This window comes from Adiantum capillus-veneris, chromosome 5 (genome assembly GCF_014529385.1).
Source record: "Adiantum capillus-veneris isolate H3 chromosome 5, ASM1452938v2, whole genome shotgun sequence".
NCBI classification, from domain to species: domain Eukaryota; kingdom Viridiplantae; phylum Streptophyta; class Polypodiopsida; order Polypodiales; family Pteridaceae; genus Adiantum; species Adiantum capillus-veneris.
The window spans coordinates 94644391-94659548 of record NC_140935.1 but is presented as its reverse complement, the minus strand read 5'-3'; the positions used below and the strand labels follow the sequence as shown (position 1 = coordinate 94659548).

The 15158-nt window shown below is 40.4% G+C and overlaps 1 non-coding gene across 1 annotated transcript; it reads right to left on the bottom strand.

Annotated features, from left to right (window-relative positions):
• Window positions 1-284: 284 nt before the first annotated feature.
• TRNAD-GUC (transfer RNA aspartic acid (anticodon GUC)) lies at window positions 285-367 on the bottom strand. The gene has a single exon. It is a non-coding gene; the product is annotated as a tRNA-Asp (tRNA).
• Between the last annotated feature and the right edge of the window lie 14791 nt (window positions 368-15158).

Below are 15158 nucleotides of genomic sequence, written 5' to 3'. Positions count from 1 at the left end.
GGATGGTGTTCCTTAAGTTTCGTACGAATCTGGCATGATTAGGTGAGTTACCTTCCGTATGTGTGTATGTGGCTAGGTGGTGTAGTTGAGAGCAGTGAGGTTCTTGATTGTGGTTTAGTTGGCCTTCCAGAGTGTTGTATGTGTAGGATGGTCTCAGTCTGACAAGCTAATGAGATTTCCTCCGTGTGCCTATCGTGTCATCTGTGTCCTCGATTGACATTATGTTGATCTCGGTAGTGTTTGCATGCACTTCATGGGTGTGTGAGTCGCTCCTCCAACATTGGCGCCGTTGCCGGGGATCGAACCCGGGTCACACCCGGGTCACCCGCGTGACAGGCGGGAATACTTACCACTATACTACAACGACTCACACACCCATGAAGTGCATGCAAACACTACCTAGATCAACATAATGTCAATCGAGGACACAGATGCCACGATAGGCACACGGAGGAAATCTCATTAGCTTGTCAGACTGAGACCATCCTACACATACAACACTCTGGAAGGCCAACTAAACCACAATCAAGAACCTCACTGCTCTCAACTACACCACCTAGCCACATACACACATACGGAAGGTAACTCACCTAATCATGCCAGATTTATACGAAACTTAAGGAACACCATCCCCTCACTAGGATACACTTGTCCCTCAGCTTCTACACTCAAAACCCTCATTCTAAACCCATCTGCGGAAAACACGTAGGATGACAGAGCAAAATTTTGAAAGTGCCCGAAATTGAAATTTATGAGTACCTATGCGTAGCTTATGTCGCCACGATTCTATAGACTACTAGCACACAGAAAACAGACATCGTTTGATACACTTACGACCACAATAGCTCGTAGATGCGTCGGCGTGTGCGCTTCGTCTCGCGTGGAATGCTTGGCGTTGTCGCGTAGCTCTCCTCGAGCCTACAACAATGGTGCAGTCGGATCTCCAATGTGTTGAGCGAGCCGGGCGTAGCGAGAGGATAAAGCTCACGCTCACTCTCTTCTCTCTCACACATAGTAGACGGCAGTGCTAAAGTTTGATTATGATAAAAAGTCTCCCCCTTTACAAAATGACCTAGGTACCTTATATACTAAGGCTACCTTAGGTTTAACCAAAAATGGGGTTGAAAGGGTCAAATGGTTTTGTATTTACAATCTGGAAGTGCCATTGCACCCTGGCTTCTGAAACTAGAATAACTACTCATTACAAATGACGTTTATAGCCATAATCCGCAGCATTTCATAACTCGCAAAAGATAAGACTTTGGTACGAAACTTGAGTTATGTTGTGTTGTTGACCCAACGGTCAACAAAGGGTTTTTCTACTAATGCTATCAGGCTGTTGGCGATGGAGACAACAAGGGACAGAACGAGTAAACGTCAAAGTGGACCAGAAAAGTTTATGATGACTATAATTCTCAAGTAATTAAGCTAGTGGCTTCATCACAGAGTGTGTGACACCAGTGCAAGTCATGGTTTGATGAGCCTTTCGCTTCAGTCACACTCCTCGTCGAGCTTTATTGATAACCTATTTGAAAATTTGATGAGGCAAGCATTTCGGAACGATTTGCAAACAAACAGAAACATCTCCCATGATCGATTCATCGCAGAATATGGTGTCCGCAAGAGTCGGTTAATGTGACATAGCTCCAAGGAGATGTAACAACATTGCATCGGAGGTGAAGTAATAAATCATGCAGGTGCAATTAGGAGGCGAGAGCTAATTGAAGATCCGATATTGGGAAGAAGCAGGAGGCATGAGGAGCAGCTTGCACTACTATGACATGATTCCTGCAGACGCCAATATTTCAGTTGAGTACAACTAGTAGTACTAGCACCAACGTACAGCATTTGAAGAACTTCTCACAAACAATATCGGCCACAGAGCGTATGATAAGGCCTATGATAGAATTGAATGGGAGTTCATACTTCAAAGTCTTTATGATATGGGTTTGGACAGATTCTTTTTCACATTCTTTTTGGGAATGCATTAGCTAGAAGTTCAATTAATGGTACTCTAACAGATGTTATTCCATTGCATAAATCCATAAGACAAGGGTGCCCACTTTCTCCTTTGCTATATGCTATTGCATTTGATGCCTTGGATTGGGTTGTTAAAGATGTTATGATGCAGTAGGCCAAACTCACTGCCATAGACGTACCTGGCTCTATGAAGCAAATGTGCCTCCAAAAGTTTGTTGATCATACCAATTCAATTGTGAGGAATGATGTACATGCAATGGAGAATTATAGCGCTTGTCCCAATGTCTTGCAAGTGGCTCAATTATTAACCATGCTAAAAGTCTGGTTTGATGGGGCTTTTTGCTTTGTCTAAGCCAGTTTTCAGCAAAAGACTTAAACTGCTGCATTGGGGGAAAAAACATGCCCATGCTGCCTGTTGACTGGGGTTTTAGGTCGAGCCATTATCTGAAAGTTTATAGTTTAGCTTCTTTTTGATGTGTCATATCTGTACGACAAGCTAATCATCAGCATTGGTAGAGTCATACTGTAAATATCCACTTTCTAGAAAGAAAATTTGAATGATTGGAAGATCCAGACCAATTAAAATTGTGAGTGGAGGTCTAAATACTAAAATAGTCAATAGGAGTTTTGGTTATGACTTGAAAAGTACTGGTGTTCCAAGGATCCTCTATCCTATTGATGTATCATATCTGTATGACAGTCTAGTCATCAACATTGATGGAGTCATGCTGTAAACATCCACTTTCTAGCAAGACAATTTGAATGATTGTAAGATCCAGACCAAATAAAATTGTGAGTGGAGTTCTGAATACTAAAATAGTTAATAGGAGTTTTGGGTATGACTTGAAAAGTACTAGTGTTCCAAGGATCCTCTATCCTCTTGACTAAAAAAGAGAGAGAGTGAGAGGATCTTGCGAGGAAGTGTTCACCAAAACATTTTGTAGGAACCAACAAAAAAAGAACATTGAATATCTTAACTTTTTTTAAATTTTTTACCGAGTTTTACACTAAAATCCTCCAATTTAGCCAGTTTCCTTCAACACCACCCTCAAAACTAGCCTGGAATTTTTTCTTTTGGCCCTTAAAAATACACTTAAGGCATGGTTTTTAGTGAAGTTTTTGCCAATGATAGTGATATTGTTTCTTATTTTAGAGAGAGAGAGAGAGAGAGAGAGAGAGAGAGAGAGAGAGAGAGAGAGAGAGAGAGAGAGAGAGAGAGAGAGAGAGAGAGAGAGAGAGAGAGAGAGAGAGAGAGAGAGAGAGAGAGAGAGAGAGAGAGAGAGACCTAAGCATCTTCTCTCACGTAGCATTGTTCTTTCTGATGGATTATCTTGAGTAGACACAAGCTCAAAACAGACTAATTTGCTGCAAACAAATTAGTATGCAAAGTCACTGCAATGACCTTCCCTCTTGTTGAAACTATCGTTCCAGATTTGAAGAAGGCTCTAGTACCACCTTTTAGGGTATGGCATGACTTTGATCTTCATAGATTGGAGCCGAATTCGCCTCTTATAATTGGTGGCAACATGAATATTCCACATGACCAAAGATGTAAAGCATATTTCAGCGATGATGTGCCCATTGTGTGGTGGATGTTATGGCCTTCTCGACATCTGCCATACAAACAATGATTCAAAATGGAAAGGAGTAGCATCTTCAATCTTTGTGAAAGAATTTTTTCAATTGAGTCTTTGAAGTTGTCACATTGTATGGTAAAATTTGTCTTTGAACGTTTACCGTGTGCCACATTGTCCAGAGATCACTTGATGATAAAATTTAATATATTGCGTACAAACACTTGCGCGGGTTTGTCTTTGCTTGAAAAAAGTCGCTCGGTGTGTGGTAAGACTCATCCATGCCTAGGCTCCTTCTCAATTGGATTTACAAGCCCCTTCCATACGCGTTTGAGTTTAGGAACCATGTTCATGTGTTTCCCAAATGTGACGTTTGCTTTTCTTCCAACAAGATCCTTCTTAAGGTTATAAGCATGCTCACCCTCTCCCAATGGAGGATCTACAACTTGAAACCTCCGTTGTGGCTTTCTTTTTCTCTTAGCTTTGGCATTTCACCTTCTTTATACTTTCCGTTTTTCCTACTTGGACTTGCATCACTGCCTTGCCTCTCTCTTTTGCCTAAGGGAATCATGTCAGCTTCTTTGTCCTCCACACGAATGATTCCTACACGGCCACCACCACCAGGAGCTTGGGCCTCTTGGTGAACTTCATGAGCACCTTGATCCCCTCTTATGTCTAAAGAAAAATCATTGGCTCTATTCGATAAGTTATGGGGAAGAGGGTACATATCACCTCCCATCCTTGGTGGTCTATCATAGTGAGTGCTAATATGTCCAATTTCTCCACAATTGTAGCATGTAGGAATAAATCCTCTACCAGGATACACACCATGTCCACCTTTAAGATTTCCAATAGGTGGTGGAGCTTCATATTGTTGAGAATCCCCTCTTCCCGCTTGTGGTGGAGCACCTCTAGCATAACCACCTCTTCCACGTCCACCTCCAACGACATTTAGGCGTAATTCTTGCATCATACTTATTATGTTTTCCATAAATCTTCTACTAGGATACACACCATGTCCACATCCAAGATTTCCAATAGGTGGTGGAGCTTCATATTGTTGAGAACCCCCTCTTCTCGCTTGTGGTGGAGCACCTCTAGCATAACCACCTCTTCCACGTCCACCTCCAACGACATTTAGGCGCAATTCTTGCATCATACTTATTATGTTTTCCATATCGTGTTGCATTTGTTACGTATCCATTTTCCTATGGGCTCCTTGTTCACCCTTGCCTCCATTTGCGTGAACTTCTCTCTCATCTCCCCTTCTTTCCATTGCATGATCCGCAACTATTCCATATTCACTTAATCGTATGTCTTCCTCTCCTTTTGCCTGGCTATGGTTAGCGCTTCTTCAAAAGTGGCTAGTCTCCTTAACTCCACTTTGAGCTTTAAACTCCCTTTGAGTTTGTCAATAAAAGAGTTCTTCTTTAACACGGTTGGTGGAGTCTCATCTCCAAGAGATACACACCAACAATCCCAAACACGTGTAAACTGCTTCAGGTACTCATCAACACTTTGACTCTCCTTCTGCACATAATTTAGAATCTCATTACAAACAGTATCTGGCTCCTATCCTTCTCTGAAGCGATTCAAAAAAGCATGCTTAACTAGGTTGTAATCAAGCACAACTCGTGGATTTTGTGCTTGAGCTTGTGCCTCAAAATCTTGAAACCACCCCCTTGCATTGCCTTGCAAGGTGTAACCAAAAAGACAAAGCATTACGGCAGGATCCTATATGCCACGTAGTAAACATTCCACTTCAATATTTTCCACAAACGCATTAGCATGTGACAATTCGTGAAATTTAGGAAAGCTTTGCACCATCTTTTTCCACCACAAAACCACTTACATGTGACATCAATAGGGAAAAGTATGTTGATGGATCGCTCCAGTACTTAATCCACCTCACACTGGGTAACTTGACCCCCAGTGCTTGGCTTCACAAAACCTCACGACCCTCAACAAAGGCTACAATCCAATTTGGTTATCGCCTCAATTGTTGCCCACAATTCCACATACATAGGTGGCTGTCCCAATGGACCCACAACCATGTACATCATCAACTCTAAGAACTGCAATCCAAAAGTATGCATAGAGTTCTTGCCCTCCTCTGTGGGGGCACCAAAAACTGACAAGGAGGGCTCAAAGCATTTCACCTCTATAGTATAGCCTGCTTGCAGCTTGGAATGGATACTCACACACCCAAATGGTAGAGTAAACTCACCCAAATAGGTCCTTCTTCACTCAAATGAAGAGGCAACTCGTGGAGATTACAAGATCCTGCCAACCCAACTAGATGCATGTAGAGAGTCAATGACGATGAGGCTTGGGGGATCACAACAGGCACCAACCAAGCCGATGTGAAGGTCCTCTTAAGGTGATCAAAAGTTCATCCAACACAGAAACATACTCATATCCTCTCACACTCAACTTGATTCCAAAATCTCTCCCACTCTTCCTTACACACTCAGCCCCAATGGCACACACACACACGCCCGCATACTATGTAGAAAATGCCTCTATCTTCTTCACTAAAACACCATGACCATGGAAAAAAGCTCAATCACAAAGCACTCAAGATGATCCCTAAACATAAAATTGACAAGAGAAAGGTGTAATTCACTCTTCAAAGGTGGGGAAGAAGAGAAACAACACGACAAACAGGTGCGGGAATGCACACACACACACACAGAGACACACACACACACACCCCACCATGAATCCTCTTGGTTACCTCTCTCAGAGTAATGAATTCTCTGTTTTCTTACTTCAACAAGCAGATCCCCCCCTTCTTTCCATGCATGTGAGTTGATGTGTCAAAAATTGGCCAATTCAACCAATTTTTGAGCTATTTTTGCCTATAAAAAGCCATTTTTGATGGGGATTGGGGCAAATGGTTACCAAAAATCATCAAATTTGTCACGGTGATTCCTCAAATCATTTAAAAAAACTCCATTTTATAATCCATCACTTTTTATACACGATGCATGTGATTTAAATAAAATTTGCAAGGATATAGGCGAGGTGCACGTACGACTACACAAATCACGTTTTTGCGCATGAGAGAGCATTCTCTATACTTCCACTTATTTTATTGAGACTCAAAAGCATACGTACATCATGTACAAGGAATCGTAGAAAACCATGATACTACAAACAAGGGTCCAGTTCCTCCAAGGGATATGTACATAATGGTGACCTTGAACGAGCACGCTTGAGTATGTACATGGCATATACATATGCGATTTCTTTCAACAAGTTGGCAAGCATCCATAAAATTTCTAGGCATTTTCTCAGTTGCATAAATAAACTATCACCGACATCACTAAAATCCATCTCTCTCTCTCTCTCTCTCTCTCTCTCTCCCCCCCCCCCCCCCCTCTCTCCCCTTTGTATGCACAAAGAACATAATTTAATGCAAAAGCTATAAGGTTGTAAGCTAAATTAAGGAGCTCTTCACACGTGCCAACAAGGAGTTTTTCCAATGAAAAAGTTTGGCAAAGACGAAGATTTTGGCATTGCACACTCTCGCAACAAATATACTATGATATGCTGACTTTGACACCGATTCACGACTCTAGGAAGAGATGGAGATGACTACTTTTCTCTATTGCTGATTCGTTAGCATTTTTTGCAAATCTCCATTATTTTAGTTTCTTGCATTTAATATGCTATAAAAAATAAAAAATGTCTGCCCATTATAATGTGTCCCAATCATTCTCTAGGATTTTTGGGTTTACTCTCATTGTTTTTGGGTTAACTGTGACCGAATTGTCTTCTTGTAGATGCCAGGTTCTTTCCCATTCCGAAGTGCGCTCGTCGATCGTGTCACGTGACCTGTAAATGCCCTCCACATGCGTAGACCCCATCTTTGAACCTAGCCTGCCCATTGAGGCCGCCAACCCTGATGACCCTCCTCTAGTCGATGAGCCAAATCTTATGGATATTGGTATCGTTAAGGGGGGAAATGAGGACCTCTTGGATGATGAGGATGATGACTATGACCTAGAGAATCTTGTTGACGTCCTAATAGAGACGAAGTTCTCTACTTGGAATTTTAAATATTTTAGTGCAAAATTTACCACCTTAGATAAGGTCCAACTAATGTAGTGGAATGAGCTGGTCACTTTTGATAGTTATGCCAGGTTGGAGAGTTAGAGTTAGTGAGATCAGATGAGACATATAGACCTCAGATGAGATACGATGAGACAAAGACTAAACTGGAAATAGAAGACAAGAGACTGTAACTAAAACTGAAATATATTCAAAAGTTGGATGCACTACAACACGGCGTGTAGAAATCGACGCAGATATCAATGAAATAAATTTAGTTTTAAAAGTAAAAAGCGGTAAAATAGGCCTCGAAAAAGACGATGGTATCGTGATGTCGGTATAAGTACCAGTATACTATGCATCGAAATAAACTATGAAATGATCGTCGAAATACGCAATGAAATAACAACCAAAAATTGTAAAGGATATTCCGGCGCTTGTTCCGAAGTGTATACCGGCACGTTTACTGTACTCTGTACCGACGACCAAACCTGCAAATTTTTTTTGGACAGAGAGGGCTGGAACTGATGCTGCATGTACTGCAGCAAAGAAAACAGCCCTCTTTGCCCAAAGGAAGAGTGTACAAGCAACCGAACTCCACCTACAAGCTGACACTAAAGAGCGAGTGTATGGCAATTAGCAAAATTGTAAGAATAACATAACCACAAAATCAAAAGCTTGATCATGACATAACGGCATAAAGATTTTATAACCATAATTAAAACATGAGTCGAAAACTGCAAAACCATAAACATAACCTGTTTGCCATACCATAACCATTACCATAACTTGCTTGTCATACCATAACCATAACAACCATACCATCATTGCACAACCATAACCATAACCATACCCATAACCATGACCATGACCATGACCATGACCATGACCATAACCATAACCATAACCATAACCATAACCATCACATGATTGCCATACCATCATAGCAAAACCATAACTTTAACTTGACTGCCAAACCTTAACCATAACATCTGTGCCATACCATAAACATAACCATAAACCATAAACTAGCACTACAAAACTGTGCATATGCAAACAATCACTGAGTGAGAAGACCCTCATGGTAATGCCTCCCAATCGACGTCCTCTCCCTCCTCTTGTAGCTGGGTCAAAAGGGCCACAAGTCCATGCTTGTACCCATACTTCTCCTCTCGACGTGTCGGAGGGCGCTTCACGGCAACTTCCTGCAAAATTATGGTTTAATCATTAGATAAATCTTCAAATCACATATATATTTTCAATAATTTAAAGCATACGTATAATACTTACAAACTCATGTCGAAGCGTATCGTAGCCTCCACTCCCAAGATGTGACGCTCCAACAGACTCCAAATGTGCTCTATTTGCATCTCTCTGCTGTTGAAATCTCTCAGGATTGTCTTGTGTCTCTCCTGCAATCCCCACCCATTTCTCTGCGTCCAACCATACCAGCTTGGGACTGCCGTCATTGTACCTGTCTCTCGCCTCTGACCGACGGTGTGACATTGTGGACTTCACCACGCTCAAAATCCAGGGGTTCGAGACTGGATCGTACCCCTCTGCCGGTCTATACTCTCTGTGAATGGCCTCGACAATGTAATTCTTTCTTTCAAGATCGAGATTATCCTAAACCTCTATCACAGAGTGACCAAACTGAATCGTATAGAGCTATCGAATCCTCTGTTGCATGGCCTTTTCGACCCTATCGGTCACAACAGCCCCATCCCTACTCTTGTACACCTTGCTAGGATCATGTTGGTGTGATCCCCAAGGTGTACGTGGTGTGCCAATTGGTGAACTATCTACTGAAGAGAGTGGTGGAGACTCTCTTGATGGTGTGGACACATCGGTAGAATCGCTACCACAACAACCACCGCCTCTAGAACGACGCCTACCTCGTCTCGAGGATGAACCACCCGTCGGTGTAGGGGACACACAAGTCCTAGGCGTAGGGGGCACACTAGACTGAGGTGTGGGGCCGCTCGGTGTAGGTACCACACTAGTCCCGGCCGTAGGGTCGGCCATAGTAGGTTTAGAGGAACCTGCTGCCCAAAGGTGCTGTGCTATCGCGATCTGTTCTGGTGTGAATTGAGACAAAAACGAGCCCATCTGCTCGGGTGACATGCCGGTCGGAGTGATTGGAAAACTAAAACTAGGAGAGTATGGCTCATCGTCATCGGCCATGGCTAATCATACACAAATAGCACCGACAAAATACATTAGTTTACAAAAGAAATTAGTAATCAATACAAATAACAAATCAACGAAGCTGCAACACAAATGAATGAATGTAAAGTGTATTGTAGACTAATAAAAAGAGTTTTACAAAAGAGTTCCTAGCAAAAATCATTAGTTAATCTGTCATCCTCTATGAGATCTGATGCACCAAATATGTCTATCTCAATCTGCACTTCTGCATCTTTGTCATCGAACTCTACTTCTTTGTCGCTCTCTGCATGAGCTTCAGTATTTGACACCTCATCTCTAGGTTCAGACCATTGCTCATTGCTGACATCCACCAAAATCTAAACTTAAAGTTTCGTCGGTCCTGCACTTTGTTCATGAATCACCTCTTTGACCTCAACGTCCAATCCTCTTTGACCTCACACATTTGCTTGCTATGTGGAGCAACTTGAACGACATAGAGCCAGCAGGGTTTAGACAGATCTTTCTCATCATTTTCTGTCCATAGTGAATCGTGTATGAACACAACTTGTTCACAATGCCGTGGAAGTACGAATCTATCCCACGCATCTGTCCACACCCGCCTAGAGTTCACTTAAATCAATCCACTCTTATCTTTACGCACAATTGTATTAGGGCCGCCGGTAATAACTTTGAACCTTAAAGGAAACTATAAACATCTTGCCACTTTGGATCTGGCCCATCCACTATTGAACTGTGAAATAGCTCAGCATCTTTTGGATCATCTCACATCAATGTTTTTGAGATGCCTTTTGTACTTCTTGATAGAAAATTAGCACCGTAGTGAGTTTTGCATGACTTGTGGAAAATCTTAGACTCAAAGTCCATCAAGAACATCATCCATCTGATAATTTGACCTTGAATAATTGCTTTGTTGATAAAAAATTCCCAACATATAATGTATGAATTTTGTTGCATTGAAAACCATTCTAAGTGGTTCCCTTTTGTTGTAGAATATCTTTGTTCAGCTGAACTGAATTGAATTGGCAATTAGCGAAGGTAGACTGGATTGTCTATCTTCCCATCAGGTTGGGCTAATATAGCTCCCATTTCCATTTCAGACGCATCTACATGGACATGAAAAATTACATCCTAATATGATTGATGAAGGATTGGCTTCCTACTTCAAGCACTGGAAACTTGCCTCACATTCCTGGGTCCAGATAAACTTGTTTCCCTTTTGGATCAATTCATACATGATACAATGGAAGAGCCTTCATTGTAAACATATGAATGAATCAATGATAAAATTTGACATACATAGGAATGAACTGCTCAAATATATTTGTCAGTGCTCTGGCTTGTGAACACACCTAATTTAATCTTCAGCTATTTCAGTACCATTTCTAGAAATAATGTGTCCTAGAAATTGGCCTTTGAAAACCATGAATACTAACTTGAATGGGTTCAAACAAATTCACCTTTCCTTGCAACTCTCAAAGACCATTTCAAGAAATAGATCACTAAAGATCTTCATCATACATCATTGAAAAGTAAGTGGAGCATTGCATAGTCCGAATGGCATTACCAGTGACAAAGTTGTCTTTTCTTGATCTTTTGGTGCAATTTTGAGGTGATTATAGCTACCATAGCCATCCATGAAGCTATACATTTTGTGGGGTGCTATCTCATCTAACAACATGTATGTGAATGGGAGTGGGAATGGATCCTTGATTATCTAAGAATTAAGCTTTCGATAGTCCACACATACTCTCAACTTCCTATTCTTCTTAGGTACCACCACAATCAAAACTATCCAATCATTGCTTGCCACCTCTGTTATGAATCTTGCTTTTAGAAGGTTATCGATCTCCTCTTTGACCTTCTTAGCATAGTTGAAGTTCATTCTATACTGCTATAGCATCTGGCTTGAGTGGTATCCAATGCTAGCATGCCTCTGGATTGACACCTTTTAAATCAGTGTGCTCCCAAACACACATCTTTGTATTTTTGAAATAATATTGTGGCTTTTTCTTTAATCTTCGGCTTCAAATGCTTGTTGATTTTGACCATTCTAGGGTTCTCCCATGAACCGAGATTCCATTCCTCTATTTCTTGATCATTTGGAAGTAGCCAGTTTAGACCTCCTCCTTTTCTTCTAGCCAGTGACTTAGTTTCCTTGTTTTAGTCTAAATTCTAGCTACATATTCATTGAATGGGTTCCCTAACTCAATAAGTCTTGGTTCCATTTCTACCTACTCGGCAGCTTCATTTGGATTTTTTGCATTAGTCTGGCTATGACTTACTTCTGACCAATAGTCCTCCTTATCCTAGTTTGACTAGTCTAGTGTTCTGCCATTGAGCTGAATTGTCCTCTCACAAAGATTGGATTCAATGGATTGCTTAGGATATTGTCATGTTTGTCTCTCAACCTGCTCTTTGTCCATCAAGACAACATTCGATCCTCCCACTAAGATAATTACGAGAACCAGTAATTGAGTGTACTTAAATGGTCCTTTTGACTACAAGGCTTGAACAATCCTTCTTTAAAAAATCATATAATTTTTCCTATATATTATTGTTAGTGACTTGTAGGATCATCTAGCCAATATCAAGAGCTAATATTAGTGAATTAGATGAGTTGATAACTCTAGATATTTGCTACCACTTTTAGTATAGATAATAATCAGCAAATAATATTTGGTGGCTAGTCTTGTTTATATCATTGGGCAATAAAATTATTAGCCTTGTGTGTATGGTTAGCTTTAGAAATTCAAAGGGTGTATTCTCCAAAAACAACTGGTCTATTATGACCAACAAAGCTTGTATGAATTATTAGAATTGAGTAGCTACTATGGCATGGCAAATACTTTAGTACTCTTTGTCCCTCTTAGTTATAGGTTTTGATTTTCTCATCAAAATTCTCCATCAAAGACCTTTTAACATGTGGGTTGTAGAGTTAAAATACAACATCACGCTCCTTTATCAGCTCTATGTATGGATATGTTGAATAATATTCTTCTTTTGGCATTAGGGTCTTTGTTACAAGTTGGATTTACCTTTTAGATCACATGGTATTGAAGGAAGATCTTTGCTCGTGTTTGTTATCTAACCACAGCTCTCACGAGGCTCTGACTAATTTTTGGTCTTTTGATTTTACTTTTCCTAAACATATGGAGCTATGAAATATTATTAGCAAAATGCAAAGTTAAATTGATATAGGATTCCTAATTCTAGGAGTGGGATTTCAAAATTCTACACCTAGTATTGGAAGTGGGGCTCTAAAACTATATTCACACTAATATATTCTACTATCAAAATTCATGTGATCTTTTATCAACATGATCTTTCTTTTTTTACTCTTCTTAAAATGGTTAATCAAACCTAAATAGTCCATACAATTGTTGGTTGAACGTACCTCTAAATAAGGTTGTATATGGTTCAAAGCATTAGAAAGTGTGGGTCTATCAGCAAGTATAACTTACCTTGCAAGTGCATTTGGAATAATGGCTACTACATCTAAAACAAATCTAATGGTTTGCTAATATTACCTTCACATTCAAGATATTTTTACATCTCTATATAGTGATAAATATATTGGGTAACTCAAGGACACTGCAAACAAATTTTAGGGTCTTTAGGCACTTGTAAAACTTATTCCTGCCTAATGAATGGTTTGTATGGATGCAAATGAGGATCCTCCTTCCTTTTTGCTCTGATTTTGTCCCTGCAGTAATTAGAAGGGAGATAGATACCTTCTATACATCCATTTATTGAAAGTGTTTTCATTCTCTAATACAATTAGTGTGAGATTTTATATCACACAAGGCTTTATACATCTATTTCTCTGCCTTTGGTGAAGTGTATCTTAGGACTATCAACTCCTTTATGGTATGTTTAATGTGTTAATAAAACACACACGTGTAAACACAAGGACTAACAAAGGGTACTTTGTAAGGCCTGATACCTTGAGTGCTACACTTCACAAAACTAGGGCCTTGAAGCCTCATAGTTAGTGTGCCTTCTTAGATTTCCTGGTAATCAAGGTAGGCCAAATTCTAGTCCTTGGAAAAGTTGCTACACACAAAATCATAGGGTGGGTTCACATTGGCACGAAAACCTCCAGAACGCCATGTTTCGGGTGGAGGACATGAATTATTCTCTCTTCCATCGCTAAACGTTCACAATGGGGAGGGTGGAAGAGAGAATGGGTGGTTTCTGCCGCCGCCCAGTGTGAACTTTAGGGAATGGGTGGAAGCAACGCAAGAAGACAAAAGAACGAATTTGTTTAGTTTAAGAAAAAGACCCGCAAAATGAAAAGGCATGCCAGGCTTGCATTTATAGCATACGTGGAGGGTGGAAGAGAAGATGGGCGAGGGGGGTCGGAAGTGAAACTCAGAATTGCTTCCGCGAGCGGGCACCTTTCTCTAGAGCTGCCGCCGCACGATGTGAACAGGGAGGCTGACGTGCAGGGTTGCGATTCGCTAGCAGCAGGCTAACATTTCCTACTGCCGGTTTCAGAGTCGTAGGAGCTATTAACCTAATTGCCTTGTGTGATAAGTCTTCAAAGTCCATGATTTTTCTCTCAAAAAATCACTAAATACAAAAATATAGCTAGCATGGATGCTATGTATGATGAAGCCACAAGAGCAACAATTTTTACCTAAATGAATAAGGCCAGACTATAGATGAGACTATAGATGGATCACAAGCTCTATAACCATAGTACTAGGCCTTGCCTAAAAAATGTTAAAAATAATTGAGTGTACTCACCATGTGTATGTTGATTTTAGACTCTCACTTTCACAAGGCCTGAATATCCCTATGGACCTCATATATGTGTTGGTTCTGAGATGTATTTCACATATTGAATCCTCAATAAAGATTGTCTCTTCTCTCAAGATGCAAAGCAAGCACTAAGGGCCGGAGTTACTTCCTTTGCCATCCCCGGCCACGTTTAGCAATTGAGCCTTGCCTCTGCCGTTTGCAGCCCCGCTAACCCAATGCTAGAACTTAGAACTCCACTTCAAAACAAAGCTCTTCTAGAAATAATTCACAAGAAGATTTAGAAATTTTCTCATGTAGGAAAACGGAGTCTTTCTCAGTGTTTTCCATACAATGCATAACATCATGTAATAGGACTAGTCTTTGAAGTTCTTAAAGTCGAAAAGAATGTAGCAGGGCATATCTTTCGTTAGTACGATTTGAAAGATTGTTGAATAGTCTATTAAATAGAGCTTATACGAATGAGTTGAGATATTAAGAGAGAACATATATTTTATAAAAAAAATAAAAAAAATAATACACTAAAGATGGATTTGATAAAGATTAATGAATAACAGATAGTCTGTCTATGAAGAGTAAAATTGAGATTTTTATTAATATTAATGTTTTATATTTATG